We start from the raw sequence: 15,426 nt of genomic DNA, 5'->3' as shown, positions 1-15,426 counted from the left end.
AGGTCAGCAAGCACAGTGTTCTAGCATGAATGGAGAAGCCGATTAAATTTCAAGGTCTACCTCCAGTGGTCTGTTCCTGCCAGGGCCGCTGCACATTCAGCAAGTGCCAACCTCTCAAAATAGCGCCACCCACTGGAGAGCAAGTGTTCAAGCATGGTCAGAGTCACAGCAGATGCATGGAAGACCTCATGGCTCTGTCCTTCGGGGGTCTTGGGTTCTATGCAAAACAACTCAGCAAATGAACAGGAAGAACATTGCAAATACGTTGGCATCGTTTTTCTTAAAGAATCACAATAGGACCTACCCTCTCTAGCTAGGATCTGCCAAGAGAAACTTGATAGGTGGAATGGCTTCTGAACCCTTCTAGAATCTCAAGAGGTAGAGCAGGGAGAAGCTGCTTCGGGTTGACACGGTGTTCATAGAGACCATGAAGCCTGCAGTCACCCCACCAGACAGCACAGGTGGTAATCTTGACCTGGCCGTGGAAAGAAGTTCAATGGAGCAGAAGCAGGAGACAAAGTAAAAGTGAGGCACAGCCTGAAGTACAGAAAGTCTGGCCTTCCCTCAGAAAGCCCTGGGATTCCACCCTGCCCGCAGGAGGCTTACACCGATGGGTAAACGTTTTAGAGAATTGGATCTACCGTAGCTAGGGTGGACGGTATGACTGGAGGGGCCAGGGCGGAGGACATGGAGTTGACAGAAATCTGTGCTGCAGTGACCATGGGCCCACTGCAAGTGGAAGTAGTAAACATGGAGGACAGAGAAAGCAAGACGTTAGAAGATCACAGGAGGGAGGTGAGATGGCTCAGTGGTTAGAAACACTTCCTAGTCAATCGAGAGAACAGGGCTCAGATCCTAACGTTCATGTCCAACAGTTCGCTAACACCTGTAACTCCATTCTAAGAGATCTGATGCCCTTTTCCGGCCTGCACACACTCACAAACAAATATATTTTTTTTAAAAAACTCAAGAAAACCAGGTGCATGTGATTGACAGTAGATGACACTGGACAGACACTGATGACACACTGGAAGTGACCTGAGGCACCAGCAGACCTGAGCCTAGAAGAGTTGCAGGTTTCTTCGTAGCTGGGGGAAAACTGAGGCCTCCTGTGCTGCGGTGCAGTCAGCAGGAACTGGGATTTTGGCTGAGCTGGCTTGAGACAATCACTTTCAGGTATCAGATGTACCCTGAGCAAGGCCTTTAGGAGGTGGGGCTTCGGGGAAGCCTTTACATCAATAAGCTTTGCCCTGGAAGGGATTTCTACACTTTTGAGTTTCATGTCAAAAATCCTCATTTTGGTCTAGCCCAAGGGAAAGGGGACTGGTCTCAGGGACACAACGTTTCTTCTGTCTGGCTTTCTTTCTCCTTCTCTCCTACCCAGGAAACATGGGACTCTCATAGGAGAGCAAAGCTAAAACTGAGACTTCCTTCTGCTGCATACCAACCTCAGTGGGAAGTGCAAAGGGAAACCCCCACACCCCACACCCTACCCCCAAAGCCCGTGTTTTCCAGCTGAGCTGTGCCTGTCAGAACAAGCACCGCCGAAAATAATCACAGTTGCTTAGTACTTGGAATATTGTTATCTGAACAGTTGGTGGATGTAAGCTGTTTTTAAAATAGGCTATCATGAGAAACCCAAAAGGAACATCTGTGTGGCCATGAGTTGTGAGTGAATCTGAATCTGCCAAGGAAGGAAGCCACGAAGCTGTCGGCAGCCCCCTTGGTGTCTTCCAGCCAAGGGGATGTCCCAACCACTATCTGACCTAGATGGGGGTGGTTGGGGTGGCACAGAACTTGAGTGGAGGTAAGGTCTGGTTTGCAGACAAACTGTGAGAGAGATACAGGGATCCAATTTTGAAAAGCAATGATTTGGAGGGACTCCTGACAGTAGGGGCCCAGTGTGGAGTGAAGGCCTCCGTGTAATCCTCATTGATAATGATTCTCAAAATGCGTCATTGGCAGCCTTTCCCTCCTTACCTGTTCAGCCCGTTAGAGAGGGGTGCTGGGGTATATACACTTCTCCATTTGGCTTAACTTATTCCCCTCTTTAGAAGCTTTCATGAGTGTGATCATAACAGATGTTTGTTGTCCAAATACTTGCATGGGACCAAGGAGAGCCAATAGAGCATTCTGGAAGGGAGAAGAGAGAGACAACTGAGGGGGGTCTACCATGGGGCCCCAGAGAGGGGGACCCTAACCACGGTTCATCCTTCCTTCTCCTTGACCTGCAACAGCTTTCAAAACAAGTTCCTCAGAGGAGTCTGGGGGTGGGGGGTCTCTGTGTGGTAGGAAGGATTTCCACAGGCAGTGGCTCCTCCCCTCTGCTCCCCCTTCCTTATCCCCTAAATAAACTTGGAGATCTGTTCCTTCTCTCTTCTTGGTCAAGATCCAAACAGTGTGCTTGCTATTAATAAAATAGATCAGAGACTATGACCTACGTGAAGCCAAGAGGACTTCCAAATACACCCCACTTCATTACCCTACACCTCAAACCTGCCCTCCCATTCTTAAATCCTGGGGTAAAATTAGTCTGTACACAAATCCCTATACATCTTAGCCAAGAAGCCATTCTCAAAGAATAAATAATGCTATTTTCCAAGAAACAAATACAAAATGAGCTTGCTTCATCCACTTTCCCATCTGTAGCTAAATTAAATTTCTCCCATTTCTCCAACTAGACTGCTGTTTACTTTGATATTACTTTGATAATTACATATAATATACTTTGATTATATATTTTGATTCTATTCATCCCCTTCCCCTAACTCCTACCAGATCATCTCCCACCTCCCAGTTGCTGGGACATTTCTGGTCCAGCCACTGGGTTCCTGGGGTTAGTAGTCCTGGGGCTGGAGCCAAGAACCTTAGCTGAGTTCATCCTATCTACCCACAGCGCTTGTTTTCTTTCTCTCTCTCTCTCTCTCTCTCTCTCTCTCTCTCTCTCACACACACACACACACACACACACACACATACACTCACCAGTGACTGTTCACCCTCCCCATCTCCCTTTCTTCATTTCTGTCTTAGATCTACACAGCTATCTCCTGACTGGTCCTCCCACCTCTTCCTAAAAAGAATGTAGGCTGCAGTCCTAAACTGTTCAGTGCTGGGCACCATGGCAGACACCTGTGACCCTAGCCCTCTGGAGGCAAAGGCAATAAGATCAGAAGGTACATCTCAGCCTAGGCTGCACAGTGAGACTCTGTCCCAAAAAAATAAAACAAAAATACACGTATAATATTTCACCCTGTAACTCTTAAGTACCTCAAGGTCTTAAAGTTGTATTTTGGGCTTTCTTTGGCTTTTCTTTTTCTTTTCTAGTTGGCTTCCAACATAATGTTAGATTTCCTGAGATGGGATCTTGCTTCATAACCCTTAATGGAATGGAACTTGTAGCCTCTTACCTCAGTCTCTTGGGTGTTGGGAATATGAGTATGTCTCAGCACACGGTACCCAGACTTACTTCGAAAGCTTTGTCTTAGGCTCCCCCAAGTCACACTCACATGCATAAACACAGGTGCACACACATGCACACGTGCTCTAATTACACCTATCTTTCTTCTTGCCTGCAGTTATCTACAGAGCTCCGGGAACCGTGCTTGAGTGTGCTACGCTGGCACCAGATGCCATGCATGTCTCACCCTACACGCTGTACACTTGCTCCTAGATCCCCTCTGCTGGGAAGACCTTCTTCCCTTTCAGCCTTGACACGTTCCTTTCTCCTCAGGACCTGATACAACACTACCTGAACCCACTTCCCTGAGTGCATGCTCAGGTGTGTGTCTTCCACGGACATCCTGTGGAGGTGGCAGCTTCCACGAGTGGGAACTACTGTGACCCCAAGCCGTTATGGGGCCCAGTGTGCTGGTGAATGACTGGGTGACTCCAGGCTAACTGTCCCCCCTTAAGAAAGCCAAAGCCCTAAGAGCCACCAAATTGTGCAAGGCCAGAAGTCTAGGTGACCTTTAGTTCAGCCAGGTGGTGAAACTCACAGCTCAAGGAAACCCAAGTTCCCTTCTAACCTTCCTCACACTCAGTCTGAGGGAAAGATAAAAAGCCAGCCTCCCCGAGCCTGCCCCTGCCCCCACCCTTCAAGAACATACTTTTTGTCCCTTCTGCCATCCCTTGACAAGGGGGCAGGCAGTAGGTAACTAAACTCTCCATCTGTAACCAAACTGAAGGGGGAAAGTATAGTGACTCCTCACTTCCGGTGTACGTAGTCTCGCTTCCGCTTACGTAGCGGGCAGGGCATCTAACCTCCTTCCTCTTGAACGTTTGCAGGTCAGAGATCCCTGAAAAAAAAAAAAAAAGAAGCAACACACAGAACCACAGAAGCAGTTTTATTTCTTACAAGAGTCCAGCGTCGCTTAGAAAGTATTTTTCCTCTTCCTCCCGTTTAAAGAGCCAAGTATTTGGGAAATTACCTCACAGAGCCAGGCACCCAACACCAAATGAGAGCCATCTGTACAGATAAAACAGGAGCTTTTGTGGCACAGCAGCGAGCTGTGTAGCTCATTCAGTCTCAGAGGGGCACTGTGTTCCGGGGTTTCTCTTTTTTTTTTTCTTTAACACAGAAGAAGCCTCAGTCAGCATAGGAAACAGGAAGGAACCCGTTGTTTTAAATGGCAGACAGCAGAGAATTGCCCCATTATGGTTTGTTCATTCAGAGAGTGGCGGTCAGAAGGCAGCCTGGACGGCCCCACATTCCCCAGATGCAGGTCAAGGGGCACGCCAGGGTTTTCTGAGCCTGGAAGACTGCAGCTCAGCCTCTTTCAAAGGGAAGGGGTGAAGTCCTCGTTAATCGTGCTCGAGGCTTTACAGCAGTGCTGTCTTTTTAACGAGATAAAAATAAAAGCTTCAGAGCCTCAGAATACCTGGAAGTCAGAAAGCATCCTGTTTCCGCTCCTGCCTGACTCACTGCACAGCGCAGCTCTGCCTCCAGCCTCTGCTTGTCTTGGCAATCGCCTGTTTTCACTTTTCTGGGGTCTAGAGCATTTGGCCCACGGGTGTGTCTGCTGAGACCGAGGGTCCCACACAAAGGCATTTGCATCCAGGAAAAAAGAAGAAAGGCCAGCTCCCCCACCCCAACCTACAGTGGCGAGGGTGGGGGTGGGGTGGTGAGAGGACTGAACTCAAGGGTTAATCTGTCCCAAATTCATCATTGTGACAGCCAAGCTCACAAATTAGTCCTGCCTGAGGCTATCCTGACCTTGCCATTTAGTTTTTTGAAGGTGTTTTGTGAGGCATCTAATGTTCAGATTGGAGCCCAGATGTCGTGATAGAGAGACCCGGGGAGACTGAGGACAGGCCCAAGTGTACTGCTGCTCACCTCATCCTCTGTGCCCGTCATCTCTGTTAACACCATTTCAGAGCCACCAACAGATGAACCTGTGGGGCTCTGAACGGACTCACTGAAGGATCTGCTGTTTCGAGCCCCCACTGTCACATTCACAAGCCACCCTCACCAAGATGGCTCCTCCAACCCTGCTCCAGACAGAGATCAGCGTGAGTGGTCTCCCATGGCTCCTGCAGTCCTGTGGTCTCTTACTCTCAAGTACTTGTAGGAATGACCCTATCACCAAGAGGAGTGAGTGAGCAAACCACTTAGTCCAGGTGCTGGCAAGACCCTGGTGACTCATGGCGGCCGAGTCTACCGCATGTCAGATAAACAGTGCTCTGCCTTGGTTCTTTCCAAGACTTCAGTGAATGCAGGTGAGCCTGGGGACGCACAAGGAGGAACCTCCCCACCGTTCTTTTCCTCTGAGCCAGTCTCGTCCAGATGAACATTAGAGTAACTTCATAATCCACTGTCTGAATCTTCGGGTCACTGTTGAGAGAGTGGGGAGTTATTAATAACCATGTCACAGCATCTGAACTGGGAGCTGGGAGCTGGTGCAGTTTCCAGGGCTGGGCGGTCATGTGGTTTATTGGTAATACAATCCTAAAGGTCCTATGTCCAACGGTATCAAAATGGTTGTGGGGACAAAGAACAGATACTATCAGCAAGCCTCTGACGGCTGCCTCACTAGTCCTGAAGGCCACAGTGTGGGTGGGATCGACTCACCCAAGAAAGGTTAGTTTTGCTACAAGTGAGGGAACCTGACTTTGTCTCAAGTATTTCTCTCAGCAGAGACTAAGTCCTGAGGCTGAAGCTGCAGTACCCCTCACCCCCCACACCACCCTCCACCACCTCCCACCACCCCTCATCTCCACACCCCTCCACCCCACACCCCCACAAACTACACTCCCCCCACCATCGAACCCTTCTCCCCCAGCCTGGAGTCCCTGAGATACACAGCTATCAATCTTCAATACCTGCTCATTCTTGCCTGCTAGTGGAAAAGGGCCTACAGGTGTCAGCCATGAGCAAGGCCAGAGGGTCAGAAGCCATCTCCTTCCCGACTCTACCTTTTAACCCAGACAGCCCACCCATCTCTGGAAACACAACTTCCTCCATTTCCAGAGCCAAAATTATCTGGAATAAACTATTTTAGTGTTCTCCCAACCAAGAATCCAAAAGAGAAAAACATCAGAATAAAGTTTTGTATTTGTAGTAAATGTAGACTTCTTATACCACTTAAGAATTAGAGTGCTTTTATTCTATGGGAATTCTTGGCTAAGCGGGGTGTGGTGTCCACCTCAGCACCCAGGAAGCTGAAGTACAATGGTATGACTTTGAGGCCAGTCTGGACTACAAGGTAAGACTATCTTTCTTTTTAAACACAAGACCCAGCTAACCCACTCCTGGGCATGTACCTAAGGACTCTGGATCTTCCTACAGAGATGCTTGTTCAACTGTGTTCATTACTGCTCTACTCATAATAACCAGAAACTGGAAACAACTTACATGTCCACCAATGAATGGATAATAAAAATGTGGTACATTTATACAATGGGATATTATTCATCTCTTAGGGAATATAAAATTGGGGGAAACTTCAGTTCGGCGAAGGGTTGGTCCGGGTGTCCTTCTGCCGACCTGTGGAGTTTTCTGTGTTACAGCATTGTTGTGGGTCTGTCCAGAAGCTGCTGCAGGGTAGCTGTGTCACGTTTTGCCAGTCAGCTCCTGAAAGATCCAAGGTCCAAAATGAGTAGGACTAACCTGTCTCACAGAAAGTCACTGTCACAGAAGGAAACCGGGCACAGGGGGTCTGCGCGGGATATACGCTTCGGTTTGAAGGATGTCAACACTCCACTGGAAGAGAGAGAAAAGCAGTATCTCAAGACCTCACTCCAGGAAAGACTAGCTCCAAAGCGAGGTCAGTGAAAATGGTTCTGAGTGACCAACAGAAGCAGCTTCTCCCAAATTACAAAGAAGAAAAGCAGCTTCCAAAATTGAAAGAACCAAGAGAGAAAGCCATTGTTTAAAGTGGTTCTCTATAGGTCCCCTTGTCACAGGCCAGAGGCTTGTGAAAGCTGAGCTGGAAAAGGCTATTCCATATACTGGGCAGATCTCAAGATCAAAGGCCATACGGAACAGACCGAGACTGGTAGCAGGAATTTGGCCAAAGACAATTTTCTGAGAAAACAAAGCAAATCAAAACAAAACAAAAAACAGACAAAAGAATTAGAGAGAAAAAAGTTATGCAGCCCATAGTTCCCACATCAGGGAAAGCAGCTGGATCAGCAGCTACTCAGAGGGCCAAGGAGATGGCCCAAGCAGTGTCATCTACCACAAGAAAGCCAGTCACAAGAGCCACTAATCAGAATGGATCAGAAAGAATGGGACCAAGCAGAGAGAGACTTGCCAAAAAAAAAAAAAAAAAAAAAAAAAAAAAAAGCAGAAGACAAGGTAGACAAGGACATTTCTCCAAAGTTGAGCGTGAAGAAAAGAGTCTGGATTCGAAGACCAGTGTGAGAGATGAAATAGATACCGGTGGGCGGAGTCCTCCAAGAAAAGGAACAATTGCCTGAGATGGTCCCATGGTCCTGGCAAAAGTGAGAGAAAGGAAGTCCTTTGCCCCAAGCACTGTGTCTTTCGGCCCCCATGTGGTCTGAAGACCTACCAGACGGCTCCCCTGCATCCTAGAAGTGCCAACGCTTTCTTGACTCCCAGTTTTGATGGGAACCGTTTCAGGCCAGAAGTCGCTACAATTCAAGACATAGCAAATGGAATCTTGGTACAGCAAGAATCAAATAAATTACAATGCATTTTGGATTCACTAATGAGCTGTAGTAAAGAACATGACTTAAGTCAGAAGGATGCTTCTAGAAAAATCCTCCAATCAGAAACTGACAAACTAACCTCACACTGCCTGGAATGGGAGAGGGAGCGGGAACCGGACATTCCCAAGGATGCTAAAGATCTTATTTGTACAGCGGTTGGTCAAACAAGACAGTTTGAAGGACCGGTGGATAACTGAATATAAACAAGGCGAAAAGGAGAACACCTGTACAGATAGGGATGGATTGTGGGATATGGTTAGCTTTCAGGAAAAAAAATGTGTCTGGTAAAGCGAACAAAGCAAAGCAGGATGATGAAGACAGACGGATGGACGGACGGACGGACGGACGGCAGCTAGGAGTCGTCTCGCTGCCATAGAGATCGCAGTGAAAGAGGCGGGGCAGTGAAAGAGTGGGCGGTGGCGGGAGGCGCAAGCCAACGGGGCAGCTCCGGAGACAACAAAGGAAGCTGACAAAGTAGTGTTCTGAGTTTTTCCAGAATTGAGAGTCCTGCTGAGTCATTCTCAGTACTGTCTTCTGAATGCCGTTCTCAAAGCTTTGGGACACACACGTCTGCCAGCAAAGTTGTACCTGAGGGCAAGGCTACAGGAGACCTTCTCAGACAGATGTCACTGAAGAGGCCTGACTCTGAGCCGCAGGAGTGCGCATGCTGGCAGGGCGCTTTCAGATCGTCTTGTCCTGGAGAACAAGATTCTAGTGACGTAGATCATGATGTGAGTAAGAGAAATGTCAGGGTGGATCGTGCCGGTCAAGTGGCTAATACTCACCAAAAAGAAGCAGTCTCAGCCCTGGACAGAGTGGATTCTGCAATCACCTCCCAGGACGTGCCGATGAGTAACCCTAAGACAAATGCCTTCTCACAGAGTAACTCCTCACAAGAAGAAGCTGAGGTGACCCAGTCAGTACTGTTACATACAAGTCTCACTTCTGAACGCCACCTTCTTGGTCCACTAGGCCTCAGCTGCACCAGCCCCTGCACTTGGGAGAAGACCAGAGAGCAGTCGAGATCAGGCAGGATGGCAGACAGTTCTCCTTCGGAGGTGACCTCATTGTCTTCAGGACCCTGAAGAGAACACCAGGAGGGCTTTTAATTTAAAAATAATTGCAAACAGTCTTCTCTTCACATTGTTAATTCTCTGATTCATTCTTAAACTGTTGGAAGGTTTGAAAATATGCACTGGTATTCACTTCTATTTGGTCTGTTGGTATTGCATTACAGTGTTTTAATGCATGGAGATATGTTTTAATGATGATACTGTAAAAAAAAACTATAGGTTATTTAAAATATTAAACATGACCCATGGGTTGCATCTGCAAAAATAAAAGAAAGAAAGAGAGAGAGAGAAAGAAAGAAAGAAAGAAAGAAGAAAGAAAGAAAGAAAGGAAGGAAGAAATTTGCAGGTAAATGGATAGAGCTAGAAACCATCTTTGAGGTAACCCAGACAAAAGTCATGCTCTCTTATATGTAGAGTTAGCTTGTAAGCTTCTGATATGTACATTATACTTAAAATGCCCATAGAAGGTATCTAGTAAGGGACCAGGGGCTCGGGGAGAGCATCTTCCTAGGGAAATAGATTGTAGCTTTATAAAGCGATAGTGGGCAAGTTAGAACAGGGGGATTGAATGGGGAGGGGGAGGGGGTGCAGAGCAGAGGAGAGAATATGGAGAGCCATGAGTAACACTGAAGTCTCTTAAAACCATATGGAACCTACTACGATAGAGGCTTCCTAAAGTATATATATATATATATATATATATAGGAGTTTAAAGGGGGTTACCTAATAGTTATAATGCCCCAACTTGACATCCATCGGATGCTATCAAACAAAACCCCCACTACAAGGAAGGGATTACATCTCTCTGAGTCATTGATATTCAGGTGCCTGTTGTGATTGGCTTTTGTCAGTTTTTACAAGCTGGGAATAGGAACCTCAGTTCTCTCTCTCTCTCTCTCTCTCTCTCTCTCTCTCTCTCTCTCTCTCTCTCTCTCTCTCTCCCCCATCCCTGCAGATCAGGATGTAGAACTCTCTCAGCTATTGCTCCAGCACCATGTCTGCTGCCGTGCCGACCACCACATTCTCCACTATGATAACCGACTAACCTCTGGAATTGTAAGTCAGCCCCCAATTAAATGCTTTCTTTTGAAGGAGTTCCCATGGTCATGGTCTCTCTTCACAGCAATAGAAGACTGACTAAAACAAGTGGGGGGACGGGGGGGAGGATGAGAGAGTAGAGGGAAAGAGGGGTTAAGGGATAAAATGTCAATGCTAAGGATGTTTAAACAGCCAATTTTTATACAAGCTTTGTGTGTGTGTGTGTGTGTGTGTGTGTGTGTGTGTGTGTGTGCAGGTTGTTGTTCACCAGATTTGAAGACGCTTCACACACTGGTCACAGAACATGGAGAAACTGAGCGAGTTCTGACCAGGAGCTTCTTTGCCGCTGGTTAGCTAACTCCCTCAGTTCTGGAAGGCTGAAGAACGTCATCAGCAGTGTGAACAGGGTGAGCTGCAGTAATGACCAAAATGGCAAGATGTGCCTGGGTACCATAATGGCACAAATATTAGGGACAGCCCACCATTTCCTGGTTGGACTTAAGAACAGTGTCCCACAGGAGGGAAGGCATGAATGATGCTGTAACCCTGGTAAAGAACCCATGGCTGGGGAATGCAGAAGCCCTAAGGATGAACCTGCTACTATTATTTTTGCTGAATATTATCAAACTACAGCCTAAGCTTTTATCTCTATATCTGTGGATTAGTGCAGCTCTCAGACCCATCGGGAAAGCGTAAGCATTGATGCTGGCAAGCACCGAAATCCACAGTGCTCAGAGGGCAGAGAGTCAGTATCAGTCAGACACCTATGTTACACTTTCCAGGACTCAGACCATTACAGAAAAGCAGAAAGAACAGCTGTAACAGCCAGAGCGGGGAGAACCAGAGCGGACAGCGCCTTCTGAACACAGCAGGAACACTATACTCTTGAACTCACAGCAGCTATGGCTGCCTACACAGGAACAAGCCAATCAGCAGTGAGCCCCACCCCTGACTTTAGACAGTTGATGTCCTCAGTGAGAGGGAGAGGCAGGTTTCTGTAAAGGAGTGACTCCTGGTGAGTTGAACATACTTCCGTCGCTGAGCCCACACCCGTGAGAGGTAGATTCAGTGGGTATGAAGAAAAGGAGGACACAGAGTTGGGAAGTAGAAGAATAGAGGGTGGGGCAAGAGTATAATCCACATGAAGCTCTCAAAGGAGGACGAAGCTCACTTAGGATGAAATGTTCCTTGCTATCATCAAGACTGTGAACACAAGCCACCTTGCTGTGCACCACTGCTTTACAAGTTCTAGTCATAAAACCTCCATGCCTCCCCTGGCTGCAGGAACACCTTGTTTCTCGGCCTCTCCTTCCCAGCCCCCTCCGAGTTGCAAGACAAGATCTTGGTGGCTCAGATTTTAAGCTACTATTAAAGAAAGCAGTGAGCCCTTTCTTCCTCTTCTCCTTTTGGCTGGCTGGATATGAGGAGTCATACTTTGATTTAACTAATAACTTGACACAGTCTAGAAGGGATGAGAGTCAACTGACCAGTTACCCAGGTCAGATTTGCCTGAGGGCGTGTCTATAGGGATAGTCTCAGCCATTAGCTGATGTAGGATGCCACTGTCTTTTGAACAGGCAGGTCTAGGCTGTGTAAGGAAGCTTGTTAACCCTACTAGCAAGGCAGCAATCCCCCATGGGTTCAGTCTCAAGTCCCTGCTTAAGTTCCTGCCCTGACTTTCTTCAGTGTTGGCCAGTAGCCTGCAAGCTGAAATAGATCCATTCTTTCCGCTAGGCAGCCATCTTGAACTATGAAAAGAAAAAAAGCCATGCTTCAGAAACAGTGTTTCCAAAGACTGTGACTTGTTGCTGAATCTAAAATCACTGAGGAGAAGTAGCTGGAGGGTGTGCACTTAACGCTGCCAGCCTCTGCCATGGGAGGCTCTGCCCTGCCCTGTGGGAAAGCTCAGTAGCCTGGGATCTAGGTCCTCCCAGCAAAGGTTGATACTGCTCCCTTCAAAGAAGCAATAACAGCTGTCACCCACTCTGTGTAGCCAAATGCCGCTCTGCTTTGTAATAGCTAAGTGCCTGCCCACTTTCAGCCACACAAAGATGCCAGAAAAATTCTGTTGGTGTTAAGCCAGGTAGAATTAACACTCTTTCTTGTCTCTATCCTGGATTACTTTAATAACTGTCTTTGTAAGTCTTGTTCGGAGCTTCTTACAATTGCTAGCAAATAACTTTGTTGGCTCTGTGTGCAGGAGGATTAAATGCCAGCAAACTTCAGAAGCCTGCGTGGGAATAGTCAACATAGGCCAGATGTATCTTAAAACACCTTTCAGACAAGGATCCCTGTTCACTGAAAACATAGGAGCACATAGCCCAGCCTTGTGCCCCTCAGAGATGCTCAGGGGATGAGACTGTATACAGTCTTCCCTACTGGTAGTTTGCAGAAGAGCCTGAGAGACCGCAGCTGTGTAAGAGCCCCAAAAGTCCCAAGGATTCCAGGAACAAGAGTCTTGGGCAACTGAGGATCAGATTCAGAAAGAGCAATACTGGTTTCACAGGACCCCTAAGATGCCTCTAAAAATCCCCCTAAGCTTGTGTTTCCCATACAGTGGTGGATGATCAGTGCCTCCAAGTCCTCTCAGCCCTCCTGGTATTCACAGGGAAGGAGGGGGGTTCAGACTTTTTTCCCATGTCCCATGCATGTCCAAAGCAGAGACCAAAGTGATCATGGTCATCTGTGATCTATTCCTCATGTCTTAGGCTCATAATATGCTGATTCGGACATAAAAATTATACTCTCCTTGGTTTTCCCACACCCAGGATGGCATTAGGAATGCTTAGCTACCATGGCATGGGTGCTGACATCAGGACAGACACGCCTGCTGATTGAATGAGACCACCACTGTGTACCAGGGAACATGAGTTCTGCTAGTGGTCATACATAGGCTTGCGTGGAAGACAGCCTCTCACACACAGTACCAATGATGAGTAGTGGTCACACATAGGCTTGTGTGGAAGACAGCCTCTCACACACAGTACCAACGATGAGAGAGGCCTTTGTGTGGATATACATTCTAATCAACTGTTCAACATTTTGAGTCTAAAGTATCATTTGGGCCATGCGCCCTCATCAGGGGTTCCACTAATTATCAATGTAACAATTCATCTCCCACTTTTTCCCTGCTAGGGAAGCTTCATCTTTATCCAAGCACGCCCTCCCTGTTCTACAAAAAAATAAACCCATCTGGTGAGCTTTGAAAGGACTGAGTGACCATGACAATCCCATTTCCTCCTTGCAGGGGTGGAAGAAGGGTCAGCACACATGAAGCTAGATCACATCTGGCCAGGAGATCTAAATGCTAGATGCTTCTGGGCATTTCTAGAACTTCTGGAAGCTTCTGGATATTGTTTTCCTGCTTAGTATGAGTAGAAGAAGTGGGGAGGGGAAAGTCTAGTTATTAAGGGGCCAAGGACCTACTGATGTGAGCTGCGTAGACTTTGTCCAACCAAGAGGGAATGTTACCCAGCTGAGGGCAACTTAGTAGCAGTTCCTGAGAGACTGTCTCCACAGCTCTAGAACCATCTGTCTTAAGCTGTCTCCTTCCAGGAGACCATCGAACTTCCTCTTGGTATAGCCCTGTTAAGTCTCCAGGCTGTAAAGTTGAAACATAGTCACATTCTTGGTTAGCCCTGGTTACAAAAAGCCACTGCGTCCCTGAACACACAGCCCTCTCCAACAGTCTAAGCTAACAGCAAGCTTGGTGGACCTGACATGGACCTGCCATGGATCTATCCTTCCAAGACATCAGAAGTCAACACGACACCAACCTTCTGCACCACTAGTCATTTCCAGCTTGCCCCTGCACTGAGATCTTCCAGGACTCACCAGCCATCTCGTTCACTTCTGAATAAGTCTCTTGCCTCAGCTGTGTATCCCGAGTTGGTTGAGCCTTGGGGTGACTCTGGAGGTTTAGGTCTGAGGAGAAACAGGCTTTTGCATCTCACTGTCTACCTTCCTCTTCCCAAGCCAAAAAAGTTTTTTCTTTCCATTTTCTCATGCACTGAAGTTTAAAGGGCTCTTTTTTATTGCTTGGTTCTCTGCCAAAACCATGCCTTTCATAGTCTCCTTTTGTAGCCCAAAGAGCTTATTCAAGATGTTTTCCTAAGGAGGGAAAAATCCCTCCTTGAGAATTTAGTGTTGTCTCTGGACAGGGTTTTATTATTTTTTTTAGTAGAATTCAGAACAGATTCCATTCGAGGATCTAGCTCCAAGAGGTAATAAACCGTGCCCTACCCTCACTACCCTTTGTTGGTCTCACTTGGGGATCCACATCTTGAGTCACACCCCTCCAGTTCCTCCCATATCCCCTGACAGTTTTCCCCTCTGAGTCTGCTAGTGCATGGGTGCAGGACCAGCACTGAGCATGGGCAATCTGTCAGGCGCTGCACCCAAAGGAAGCTGACTCTCCCTCCTCCAGCAGCTACAGACTACAAACTGCTGCTCTACCCTGGTGTAACCTCCCAAGCCCCTCCTGATTCCATCCTAGAATATCAGCTGTCTTAATTATTAGAGACCACCAAGGGTAAACCCCAGGGACTCAGTCTATAACCTCTGATGGTTTTGGGAAGATATAGGCCTCTAAAAATCTTTCCCCTGTCTTAGTTAGGGTACTATTGCTGTGACAAAGTATCACGATCCCCTCCCAAAAAGATTGGAGGAAAAGAGATAGAAAAGAGAAACAATGTGATTATATTATAATCTCAGAAAATAAATATTTTTAAAAGGAAAGAGTTTTCAAACTGTTACTGTGGGTCTCAACTTCATTCCAAGTATAGTCATGTGTGTAAGTGTGTGCTGGTTACTTTCCTTGTTGAGGGGACCAAATACTTGACATAAAGCAATTTAAAAGGCTTTGATTGGGGTCACGGGTTGAGGGACACAGTCCCAATGACTCACTTCCTCCTATGGAACTCCACCTCCTAGGGGTTCCAGAACCTTCTAAAACAAGTGCCAACAACTAGGAGCAAGTGTTCAAACACATGGGCTCATGAGGGACTGTTCATATTCAATCCACAAAAGGAGAATTCTTCTTGATGTGATCTCTCAACTGGTGCCTGGGAAAGTACAAGTACCTGCATCATTGAGCTGAGGCACCATTAAAGAATGAACTTGAGGTGCTCATAAAATGCACCTC

General features: G+C 47.2%; 1 pseudogene across 1 annotated transcript; it reads left to right on the top strand.

The window, feature by feature from the left end:
- Positions 1–660: 660 nt before the first annotated feature.
- On the top strand, positions 661–9,330 carry LOC308421219 (disks large-associated protein 5-like; annotated as a pseudogene). Its single transcript has 4 exons — positions 661–795; positions 6,628–6,704; positions 7,009–7,882; positions 8,618–9,330. The product of its transcript is annotated as a disks large-associated protein 5-like (transcript).
- The last annotated feature ends 6,096 nt before the right edge of the window (positions 9,331–15,426 follow it).

This window comes from Micromys minutus (genome assembly GCF_963924665.1).
Source record: "Micromys minutus genome assembly, chromosome: 5".
NCBI lineage: Eukaryota > Metazoa > Chordata > Mammalia > Rodentia > Muridae > Micromys > Micromys minutus.
The sequence above is the reverse complement of the archived record's forward strand: the minus strand, read 5'-3'. Positions and strand labels throughout refer to the sequence as shown.